Consider the following 12,828-nt stretch of genomic DNA (forward strand, 5'->3'; position numbering starts at 1 on the left):
TGAAAGTGTCCACTCTCATCTTGGCACAGTCTTGTCAATTAAATAGTTGTATTTTGTTATACAGCTTTAAAAACAATTAAAATTATTTACAAAAAATAATAATAATGGAGGGGGGCAATGTTTATTTTGTCTTCCTTTAACAGGCACCTGAATTGCAGGTGAAGCTTTTCATAGCTTAGAGAGAAGTGTTATTATCAGCAAACATTTGCAGATCAAGCTGAACCACTTTTTTTGGGGCAGCACAATATAACAAGTTAGCAAGGAGGGTCTTGAAAAAGCAATCCCTTACACCTAGGCTGCAATTTGAACCAAGTGCCATAGTTATTAAGCTAAGAAATACCAAATCCATTAATAGGATAAGTACATGTTTCTGTGTTGTTATTATACCTGTTAATATAAGGAAACGTAACACTAGGCCTATTATTCAGATTGGCTTTATTAACAAATTGAACACCACCATAAATCTTTTTGAGATTAGTTCATAAAATGTTGGTTACCATGATGCAAAGTAGTGCCAACTGATATAAGTGCAGCTGGTGGGTGTAGAGGAATAAGGGCAATAATTTGCCCTGAAATCTGTGTGTGAAATCCGCTATAGAAATAGAATATCCCACTGATGACTCTTATCCCCTCGTCCTCTGTCTGTAAAAAATCACAAGGCAGTTGAACCTTTAGATCTTCATGAGTTCTTAGCCAATCCCATTAACTTCCAAAAACCAGTTAAGAACAACATTCTAAAGAACAGTTAAAAACTCCTACGATCACTACTCTCAAACCACCAGTTTCTGGGTTTCCAGGGATAGAACCCTCAGCTATCAAACACCTGGGTAAACAGGTCAAACTAAAAAGGGTTGGGAGAAGCTCCAACCATATCTCTCCAAACCTGATGAATGACCATTATAATGCAGATTCTATTCCAAGCTAAGTTTAATGATAAAGAACCTTAATAAAGGAGAGCAGGGAGGGCCTTGAAGCCAGGTATGAATTTAGGGGAGTGTGCCCAGTTCACCTGCACTGGGCACCGCCCTGAGAGGGTGCTGCAACAGTGATGGAAGATGAGAGGCTGGGGGGGGGGATTTTGGTGGTGCTTCAGGATGCCACTGAAATTAAAAAACCCAAAGTCTGCCACTGCTGAAGCTGCCCATTGACAGTGAGCATCTGGACAGAAGACTGAACAGGCACTTGGGATACTTGGTCACTCCCCCCGCTATTGTGAAATGTACTGGCATCCCCCACTTACATGCAATCAATTTCCGTTTGACCGCATATACATGTGGCACCAGGAAAATAAATAAATAGATAAATTCAAACCAGGAAATGGTGGGAAAGAACTGAAGAGTCCTCGTGGCTTATGAGGAGACCCCCCTCTCCCCTCCCAGAGCCTGAAGAGGACTTCAGTGAGGGCAGAGGAAGTTCCAAAGATATTGGAGGCACAGCAGGGCATTGTTTAGGCTGCTCAGCCTCCCTGCCTAACAGCTGATGTGTGGGGTAGCACAGCAGGAATCACTTTCCTGTGCAGCCTCCAGCCTCCAGCCAGCCCCAGAGCTTCAACTCTAGTTGATGAGAGAGTTGTGGGGGGGACGGGGGGACAACAGGTGTTTAGGGACTTTTAAGCGGGTGCTCCCCACTTATGCGATTTTCACTTGTGTGCATAGTGGCCCCATGTAAGTGAGGGACACACACCTGTGCTCTATTTCTGTTATAGTAATTATTTCTAATTCTATGAACGTATACGTGTGCATTTTGTGCAAATTTGTGTTCTCGTCTCTCCTCTTTTGTGTGTGTGTGTGTGTGGTGTGTGAAGCAGCCATGCTACTCAATCTGTTGGGAACAAACCCAGAAGAGGAAGATCATGACACCCAAATGTAAAAGAAAAGCAGGAAGGCCAGTAGAATTATTCTCTCTCTCCTCCACACAACCGGAGTTGTAGGCTGTTAGCAGCCTCACTGGGGAACATTGTGGCCCATACATTATTAAATGTAATCACATTGTTACTTATAGATTCAATTAAACGAGTTGTGTGGGGGGGAATTCTATAGCAATTCAGAGCACAGCACGTGCAACAATTACATTAACCTTTAATAATCATCCTTTCCCCACCACTCTGTGGTAACAACCGTATTAATTAGTTATGAAATGATTAAATGTGGAGTGCCTGAACATTGTCATCAATCTCGCCACATGGGTACCTTTGAAGGGGTGCCTGGCACTGTGCCACACCCTGAAAAAGCCATCTGGGAAGGTTGCCTCCCCTCCCCTCCCCTCCCAGCAGCTGTGCTGCAGGACCTCTGAAGCTAGGAGGATAAATGAACTTAGGCGCTTGGAAGCTGAATGGGCAAAACCAAGCACAGCTAGCTCTTTACTGCCTTTTAGGACTCTAGAGTCCTGCAAATTCTTGTGACCGACAGTATGCTGCTTACTTGACTTGCTGAGATAAAACTTCCTTTTTCCTAACTGGTACGATATAATATCTCAATCATTCTTATTTTACATTGTTTTATAGAGTTCTTTGTATATATTGTTTGCTTATCTCTATCTATCATCTATCTATCTATCTATCTATCTATCTATCTATCTATCTATCTATCTATCTATCTATCTATCATCTATCTATCTATATCTATCTATCTATCTATCTATCTATCTATCTATCTATCTATCTATCTATCTATCTATCATCTATAGCTATCTATCATCTATGCATGCTGATCTGAGCGGCTTCAACCAAAAGAGTGCCAGACTAATGCTCTAGCTAACTAAAATAAGGAAACAATTCTTCTTGGCCTAGTGCTGACCAATCATTTCACAGGGATTCTGGGGTTGTAGTGGACAGCTAGATGAAAAAAAATCAATCCAGTGGGCAGCTGCTGTGCTGAGGTGGTGAAAAATGGTGAATTCAGTTTTGGGGATCATTAGGAAACAGATTGAAAATAAGTCTGCCAGTATTACAATACCTTTATATAAACTTATGATGAGATCACACTAGGTATCCTGTGAAGGTCTCTGCATCTCAAAAGCTGGAAAAGGTGCAGGAAAGGACAATCACTAGGCTGGAGCAATTCCTCCATGAAGAACAGTTACAACAATGGGGTTTTTTAACTTGAAGAAAAAATTAGAAAGGTGGGCATGATGAAATGGTGTATACTGTGGCTGTCTTAATAATACTTAGTATTTGCATGACACTTTCAAATGTTGCAAACATGTCACATACAATATCTAATTGTAATCCTTACCACAAACTTGCAAGCTGTAATCAGTACTATTATACTATCCCATACTGCAGATGTGGGGGGCTAAGGCTGAGGCCAAATGACTTTAAACAAAACAAAACAATTTATATTGAAATTTTCTCTGACAAATAAGAAATACATAACAAACAAAACAGACATAACAAAACTCAACTGTGAACTAAAGGGAAAAAAGAGAAAAATATAGAAGCGGAAATCTGGAAGACTGAAAGAGGTAACTTATACATTTTTAATCTAAAGGCTGAAACTGTTTAGGTATAATGCCCACAGCTTTTCCCCCTGCTAGAATTCACTGGAACTCAGTTCCAGCAAGTCTCAGGTGTGTGCCATTGCCATGATAACAGAACAAGGGAGGCATTTATAGTGAGTTCCGGCACCTCTTTTTCTAGCAATACCTGTCCATAATGGGTGATGGAGATCTGGGGGGAGGGCTGCTTCCTGCCGTTTCAAAACAAATTCAACAAATGGAAGCCAAGCAACTCAGAATGGTGTGAATTCTTGAAAGAGGCAAGATTTGAACTTCCTGATTTGTAGCTCTGTCTCTTAGTTGTTACATGACACCAGCTTTCTTTTTGTTAACCAAAATGGAAGAACAGACTGCTTTATTTTCAGGGAAGTGACTCACAATTCATTTATTTGCTTTTTTAAAAAACAAACAAACCCCCAAACCCCTGCAGCCTTGTTTTCTTGAGGATTAACAAAGAGAAGCAAAGAACAATGCTAGCTGCAATGAACTTCCAGCAGCCAGGCTCCAAGCTGAACCAATGCTTTATGTGTCTTTAATGCAGAACTTAATCAAAGCACCAAATATCTGGTTGTGGAACAGAGTCATATCACTATTTATTCCCAGAGGTAAACTGTACACAAAGCAAGAGCTCTATCCACACCAACATAAATCGCCCTCTTCAACCTCCTGTATTGCCATCCCATAAAGCTGCAATTGTTGTTGCAGAACTGCGGGAATGCAGCCAAGCGAGAGGCATTACTTTATACGCTAGCTTGATGTTGTTAACAGGGATATTGTAAATGCACAATGTCATATGTTTTCCCCCCCCTTTTTTGTATATTTTATGTATTTTAATCTTTGCTTATAATGGACTTTTCAGCCTGGGTTATACATAACGAGCTTGCTCAGTGGAGGAGAGGATAAAACTACAGTGACAGCTCCGTGTTGAGGCAAAAAACAAAAGCAGGCTACATTGTCTTTCCATCTAACTGACTGAGGCATGATGCTGCATCCAAATGAGGGAAAAGGGCAACATGACAGAGAATTGTTTAGCTGTGCCATAGTTTCTTCGGCACATCAGTGCCAACTCAAACTGTGCACCTCATTTCCATCCTAGCAACACGATCCTTCGTTACATATGTTATCAGGTTGTTCTGATCACTGTGTCAGATGACATGTCAGTATTGTGGGAGGGAAAATATGTAAATCCCCATGACCCACATGTGTGGGGTAAATAACAAAAGAATTGGCTGGGTGCCTGGATTCAAAATGCAGAGCTAAACACACTCTCTAGCGGGAGAAAGCCCCCAGTTACAGAGTTTAAACACACAAAAGTCAAGCAGCAATATAGCATTAGGAATATAGCTTGTTAAACCCTTGTATCCCAATTAGTTTGCTTGCAAACAGTGCTCCTCTCTCTTTTACACCTTTTGCGATGAGCAGACCACACACTGTTAAGTAAGTTTAAAATGCCTTACTTACAAAATGCTCCAAAGGTCAGATTAGTGCATTTATCCAAGCAGCAGCAAGGAGAACATAGGCAGAATACTCTTGGGTATAAAATAAAGAAAGATAGCTTCAAAGATGTGCTCTAAGCTTGCAGCTTGTTTAGACACCTCTTCCTCAGAGAGGAGAGAGAATTAGGGTACAGGAAGAAGAAAGTTTCACTTCCTTCCTCATCAGAGAAGAAAGAACATGACCTATGTTGAGTCTAGGGACACAGCTCTATTGTCCTAACCCATTCATGTACTACCTAACTGTATTTGAATGCAATCTCCCACAAGTATCTAGGTGCTGGCTCTTCAATATGCAACCCACAAACTGCATTTGAGTTGCTTCTTGGGGAAAGGCCATAGCTCTGTGGTAGAGCATCTGCTTTGCACACAAAAAGTCACATATTCAATCCCTGGCATCTGTAGATGGGGCTGGGAATGAACTCTGTTTAAAATCCTGGAGACCTACTGCCAGTCAGTGTAGATAATGCTCAGTTTGATTGACCACCGGAATAAAGCAGCTTCCTACATAGATACTGACTGGCCCCATGATGCCATGTGTGTGTCAAACAAGTACATTCTGTTGCAGTAAATTCTGCAGCAGGGTTGATACACATATAAATGCAAAGAGTAGTGACCCCAACTGACATTTGCAATGACAGATTGTTTGGATTCCAATAAAGCAGATGCATGTGTGTGCTGCCTTATTTATAATTATTTGAGCATAACAGCAGGAAACATTAGCAACAAATGAAACAGAACATTCAGCCTCAAATGGTCTGACTCAGTTTAAAGCAGGGGTGGGGATCAGCCTTATGGACCAAAGTTGACTGGAAGGTGGATCTAGCCACCTGTTGATCACATGATATCATATGACTGATAGGTGGGTTGTCCCACCCACTTGTCAACATCTCTTTTGGCATTTCCAAGCACTTGCTTTGAGAAGGCTGCATTTTATCGTGTGCCTCCTTTAGCGGTGGTAGCAGTCATGGGGGTGGCGGCGAGGTAACAAATGGGAGACTTCCTCCTCTTCTTCCTGCCCCCCACAATTCCCTTCCATCGCCAACATTGGGGATGGAAAGGAGAAACACTGGGAGGCTTTGAAAGCCCTTTACTATCCTGCCCATTTCTCGTGTGCAGCCCCTCTGTTTGAGAGTCACAAAGGGCTTTCAAAGCCTCACCACACAGTTCCTATTTGCATGTTGCAGTGGCCAGCATGTTGGACTAGGAGGACCAGGGAGATGGGTTCAGATGCTCACTGGGCTTACTTGAGTCAGTCCTACCTCACCCCACCCTATCACACAGGATTGTTGTAAGAACAAAATAGGGGAATTGGGGGAATCCTGTGCATCACCCGGAGTTTCTTGACTTACAAAACTATATCTGATAATACAGGGGGGATTTTTATTGGAACCATTAGGGAGATTACCCTTCAGTCACTTCCTTCAATGTTGGTTAGGGGATTAAACTCATCTGTAAGTGGTCTAAAATAATTTTACCCATTGTCATTTTCCCTGCAGCTATGCCATGGTGAGGAAGGAATGGGGAAGGGGGAACAAAGAGCCACAGTAGATGCTGCAGATTTCCAAGCGAGGGAGCAGAGCTCTGATCCCAAAATGCCCGCGTGACAACTAATTAACCTTTTCTGCATTTGACAGGAGGCTTCAACAGAAATGGAAAATGTGGGGCTTGATGTTATTCCCTCAACTTGTATAAATAATTCATAACCTCTAGCCCTGCAGTCAGTTGAACATCTCTGCTAATCACCCAGGCTTATGTGGACATTGCCTAGGGGAAAAAAAGCCCACCCTCAAACCCCACATTTAACAAAAAATTTAATGGAACAGATTTTCCAATGGAAAGAATATCTACAGGCAGCAGGTAGCCACGCTGAGTAATTAATATGACCTTTGCCTCTTGTTGAATCTATCAGTGGGGTTGTAAGTGTCCCACGTGGCCTACAGGATGGGAGGGTCTCCATCACAGGAGCTCATTGTTATTCTCCTGTATTCTATCAGTAGAGCACAAAATCCCTCTGCAGGACAGGTCAGGCTGAAAGGTTCCCGAATTTAAAGGCTTATGAGATGTAGCAAGGAGGGGGAAAAAGCTTATAATAATTCACTCCATAGGAGTTTGGTATTGGGACTTATTGCCATGCTGATCCCTGAGAATGAGAGATCATTAATGTCTTTTATGGGAGCAACTTCTTTGGACGGAGGCGTGTGCCACATTTTGATTTACCCATCGCTCTGTTTAATGTTACCCATCAGGGCAGATGCAGTGCTTAACTGTTTTGAACTCCAGCCACTCAGCAGATAAGAGTCCCCACTGAAAATCATTTTTCTGCCCAATTACTGTCATCCAACACATTGCCACTCTGTTTCATTCATGTCATGCGCCTATAAGACAGTGTGGTAATTGAGAACTTCCAGTGCTAAAAGAAACTGATAGTGGGTTGCTCCAAAAAAAAAAAAAAAAAAAGGAGATTAACTTACCTGCACAGCCATTAGCTTTGCGGTCTTGGCTGCAGATGTACCTTCTGTGAATCATGTTCAGTGGATCCATGTTGCTGACGTAATTAGCAACTTTATTAGCTAGTAATTGCTAGGTCATTGGTCACTAAAGCATTTTCCTAAGTTTTATTGGCATTATCTACTTCCATGAGGACGCGGGTAGCGATGGGGACGCAGGTGGTGCTGTGGGTTAAACCACAGAGTCTAGGACTTGCCGATCAGAAGGTTGGCGGTTCGAATCCCCGCGACAGGGTGAGCTCCCGTTGCTCGGTCCCTGCTCCTGCCAACCTAGCAGTTCAAAAGCACGTCAAAGTGCAAGTAGATAAATAGGTACCGCTCTGGCGGGAAGGTAAACGGTGTTTCTGTGCGCTGCTCTGGTTCACCAGAAGCAGCTTAGTCATGCTGGCCACATGACCCGGAAGCTGTATGTTGGCTCCCTCGGCCAATAAAGTGAGATGAGCACTGCAACCCCAGAGTCGGCCACAACTGGACCTAATGGTCAGGGTTCCCTTTACCTTTACCTTACTTCCATGGTCACCCTTTTTTGCTCAACATGGTCTTGAAAGCAGCTTATGTTTAAGGCCAGCCCTATCATTATGTTGAGTAAAGCAGCTGCTTTAGGTAGCAGATGCTGGGGCATGACACTGCAAAGGATGCTGGGTGTCATGAACTGGTTGGATGAAGGGGAGTGGTGGGAAGCACCAGCCGGGGAACCCCCAAGGGAAACCTCAGAGGAGGAAGGCTCAGAGCCAGGGGATTGGTGGTGGGACACTGAGGAGAGGTCAGAGGGAGAAAGCTGGGAGTAGGGACTGAATGCTGAAGGGCAACAGGGTTTAATGAGCAGGAAGAGCTTGTGACAGGCAGCAGTTCAGACTCCAAGGCTGAAGGCTGCAGGGAGTCTCCTTCACCTGCTGCGATGAGCTTCCCACATCCCTGGTCTCCAAGAATTTGCAGAGTAATTAGAAAAGCAGAGCAGAGGTCAGAAGGTGAAGGTGCAGTCTGAGACTGTTTGGGAAACATCAGAGAGAGGAGGGGTCTTAGGGAGGTGTGGAAGGCAGGGACCTTCAGTCCTGGCAACTGCTCCATATAGGGGCAAGACCTACTGGGAAGGGTTGCTGAGACCACTAGGCTGAGTTGTATGTTTGTTTCATTGAACAAGAGTTAACGTCTCTGTCAATGGAGATCTGCTTGCTTTATTGCTGACCTGTATCTGGCTCCAGCTTTGACACTGGGGAGTTCACATAGGAAAAGTATGATAGCCTTAGCCGAGGACATTTAGGCCAGGTATTCCTTAGTCTTTGGCTAGAAATGTGGAGGCGTATGGGTATGGAAACATGTGAAACAAGGAGACATTGCATACCTGGGGAAGAAATGAAAAGAAACATGCAAGAAGCACGTTCCCCCACAAAAAGGAGAAAAATAATTTACAGTGACATTTAAAATGATATTGTTACTGCTGCCCTTCAATCTTTCTTAACACTTTGTAATATTAACTCATAAGATTTAAATGCAGGCTCTGAAAATTGACAGTATCAAGGGGAAATTGCAGAAATCCAATGAAAAAGGAGACAAGCGAGGGAAAGGGAGAGAGAAAAGAGAAAGAAAGACCCAGCTGAGCTGAGTATTTTACTGTATTATCAAGGCACTCAATTGCTCACATTAACCCAATCTATTGGATTTATTTTATTTTATTTTTTACATATTACTGAGTTTAGAGCAATATGTGATAAATATCCCAATTTCTCATGGTGGCAAAAAAGGAGAGATAAGTGCAGGAATGTAAGCAAATTTGATTAGAAGCAGAAATGGGAGTAGAAATTGCCACAATTTGCATGTTTGTCTGAGGTCAGGAATGGAAATCACGCAAGTGAATACGAGCAGTTTTAGCTATCAGTGGTTTGCTTGTTTTTAAGTCTACGAACATGAGACAATTACAATATTTTCTGCATGGTCTTTAACATTTCCCTTCCACTTAGGTATATAGGAATTAATAGCACAATTAATTACATAATTAATTATGTTAGTTTCAGCCAGAGCAGAAAGGGAGACGAATAACGTAAGTTTTAGTGGAATCCAAACTGTAGCGGAACCTAAACAGCACTGATTGTGAGAAACAGAGGTTGGGAGGGAAATTGTTGCTTCCTTACATCCCTAGAAAGGTATTAGAATTGGTGGTTGATTACTGAAAAGTTATCAAAGCAATCGTATACCCTAGTTCCATAAATGCACCGAGATTCAAGGTTGTCACAGCTTCCTATCCCATTTTTGCCAGTCAAGAAAAGAAGAAGGGCAAAGCAGACTGCTCTGAGAACCACAAAATGGAGCAAAAACAATGGCTACATCCACAACATTCATGCCAAGACTGCCGGTATTCAATAATCATGTGCCGGTGAGATGTTGCTGCAGAGATGTCATTAGAGATTTTATTTATTTTTTAAAAATATTCCTTCTCTAGGCAAAGCCCATCCAAAGCAGCTTACATCAAGAAAACCTACATTTAAAAACAAAACAACAACAACCCTCACTACTACAAATCACCAACAGAACATAGCTGTCAACTTTTCCCTTTTCTTGTGAGGAATCCTATTTGGAATAAGGGAATTTCCCTTTAAAAAAGGGAAACATTGACAGCTATTCAACAGAAGTGTGCCTAGGGATTGGTTAGGCTGGCCCCCACTGCAGATCTGCTGAGAGGCAGTTCCAAAGCCGTGAGGCCACCTGCTTCACAGACTTGGGTGTGTGGGGGCATACCAAGAAGGAGACGACATGGCAGTGATATAGACATGTTACAGAGAGAATGTAATTCCTCCATGTCAGCCTGTTATGAGAAGAGCCAATCTGCCCATGTGACAGGAAGATATCCCTACTATGTCAGATAACCCCACCCACACTCCAGGCACAATGATGCCAACAGCACCCTACACTAGCACCCAAGTTCCCCAGGCATCCCTGCATACAGGAGTTCCAATCCCCTCAACACACAAAGGGAAGGGAGGAAAAGCAGTATAACACATGGCCTACAGAGCTCACTTCAAGGTAGCCCCATAGAGAGGACCACTTCTGCTGCTCTAGGCAAGGGCTCAAGAATCCACGACGAGGGAGACAAAACCATTCGCTAGGCGGGAAATGGATGAACCAGGACAGACAATAAGGGAGCTCACAGCTGTGTTTCCAAAGGAGCCATGTCCATTAGCTTGCTGCAGAAGGCATGGGTTTTGGGAGCAGGTGGAGTTGCACTCACATCCCACCAGGGGAATGGGAGCAACAAAGGCTTACTTGTCTTTTGAACACCTGGTGAGTGACAGTTCTGTCAGAAGCAAGATCCAAGGGCTCAAAGTTGCACTGCCAGCTCCACAGACAAGATCCCTATCCTCTCTGCCATAGCAGAATTGCTGACGCTCCACAGTAGAACATCTGCTTTGCATGCAGAAAGGTCCCAGGTTCAATGCCTGGCGTCTCCAGGTGGGTCTGGGAGGGAACTCTGTCTGAAACCCTGGACAGCCATTGGCTGTCTGTGTAGGCAATATGGAGTTTGATGGACCCAATGATCTAACTCAGTATAAGGCTTCCTATTTTTCCTAATTCAAGTCAAGTAACCTTTATTGGCATCACATAGGAACATTAGGAATACATTCAGAATAAATAGGCCAGTGTGATCTTGTCGCCACTTCAACAGCACAATCATTTGCCAAAGGAAAGAAGAGGCGAGCAGTTCGTTTCATCTCTGTGGGTGTCCAGCAAGGGGGTTTCTGTGGGTTTCCAGCAAGGGCAGGATCCTGTATTGCTTCAAGCCCAACCACATATGCCAGGACAATACAGGTTGCAAAAGGGAAGGGGCCCTAGCGCAGTGGAACAACACACTATTTACATCTCGGTGATCCCAGGTTGAAACAAAGGGCCTGATCTCCTACTGGGAAGGACTGGGAGGGGTTCCCACACCGTGAGAGGGAGCCTGGTGCCTGAGCCAATAACATGCCAACAGCCATGGAAAGGAAAGGAAAGGAAAGGAAAGGAAAGGAAAGGAAAGGAAAGGAAAGGAAAGGAAAGGAAAGGAAAGGAAGGCTGTGTATTTTGCAATCTCTATCTTATTTATCCAGGTAGCGCAGGCTGAAATATAAAGAGGATCAACAGATCAGCCGGAGTTCAAAGCTTTCCCTGAGGGGCTGTCAACAGGACTAGAATCTTAGACAACCCTCATGGTATAAGTGGTTTTAAAGGGCAGGGCCCTGCTTGCTGGCTGAGGGTCTTACAGTCTATTATTTATTTATACTGATAATTAATTCCCTTGCTGTGCAAACATTTATCAACGACTCCATTACCCCAGTCCTCTCTCTGCGTACTTGGTGGGGTTAGGCACACTGACAGCTTCGTAACCACAGTCTAATTAAGGTAATTGTTGGCCCACATTTCTTATTCTGTTTCATGTATAATTATACTCCATGGGAAATCTGGTGGGATTAGAAACAGACTTTTAATCTATTCCATGCAAATCAAAAACAACTCCCAAGAAAACAGTTTAATAGCAATATTTAACAGTGCACCAGTTACTTTACTCTGGAGATTTAACAGGAGGAGTGCTACCCACAGACCCTTTCAGCCAAAGAGAGATGAGAAAAAAGGCTCCCTCAGAAGCAACCCCCTTGTCCTTTTATTTCCGTAAGTTAATTAACTCCATTTGTGAGGAACCTTTTCTCTTTGGGGTTTCTTGAGCAAAGTCTCCTGATGCTGCTGACAGCTGTTGCTCAACTAACACCTTGGATGCTTCTGTAGATTCAGCCTTTGCTCAGCTTATTTGCTTGCACCTTTTGTAAATACTGGCCAGAATCCATCTCATGTTTGCATCTAACCAGCCAATCAACACAAGCAGACAAACACCTACCTGCCCACACCAGTGGTGTGCATGAATTTTTTCGTAGGGGAACAGTTAGGACTGTATGTAGAGATGGAGACCCCTAGGATCATCTGCCTGCAAGGCAGGGATCTCCACACACACATTCCTGGCAGATGCTTAAAATCTTTCAATGAAGGAGAGTCCACAGACTCCCAAGGAGGTCCATTCTCCGGCTGGTCAATTTGCCATTTCCTAGCAGCTTGCAAAAAGAAGAAAAGTTTGGCTTTGCTTTGTTTTTTGTTTTGTTTTTTTGGAAAAGACAACTGCAGGCGGAAGGGTGGATCCCCCCCAAAAAAATATATTAACACCCCCCTTTCTTCATCATCTCCCTTTCTATGATTGTGTTGTTGGTTGTTGCCTGTTGCTGCTGATCCTTCAGGTTCTGGCAGATTGGGGCTGAGGGTTTATTTTATGAAAGCACCACGCTTTCAACACACACACGTGCGCCAAGCAGCCG

The 12,828-nt window shown here is 43.5% G+C and overlaps 1 long non-coding RNA gene across 1 annotated transcript in view; it reads right to left on the minus strand.

The window, feature by feature from the left end:
- Positions 1–508: 508 nt before the first annotated feature.
- Positions 509–12,828, minus strand: part of LOC310841692 — a 34,894-nt gene continuing 22,574 nt past the window's right edge. Inside the window, exons 2-3 of the long non-coding RNA XR_014562697.1 lie at positions 2,955–3,017; positions 509–642 (exon numbers count right to left, since the gene is read on the minus strand). This is a non-coding gene — a long non-coding RNA (uncharacterized lncRNA). The remainder of the gene's footprint in view (positions 643–2,954; positions 3,018–12,828) is intronic.

This window comes from Podarcis gaigeae, assembly GCF_964106915.1.
Source record: "Podarcis gaigeae genome assembly, chromosome: 3".
NCBI lineage: Eukaryota > Metazoa > Chordata > Lepidosauria > Squamata > Lacertidae > Podarcis > Podarcis gaigeae.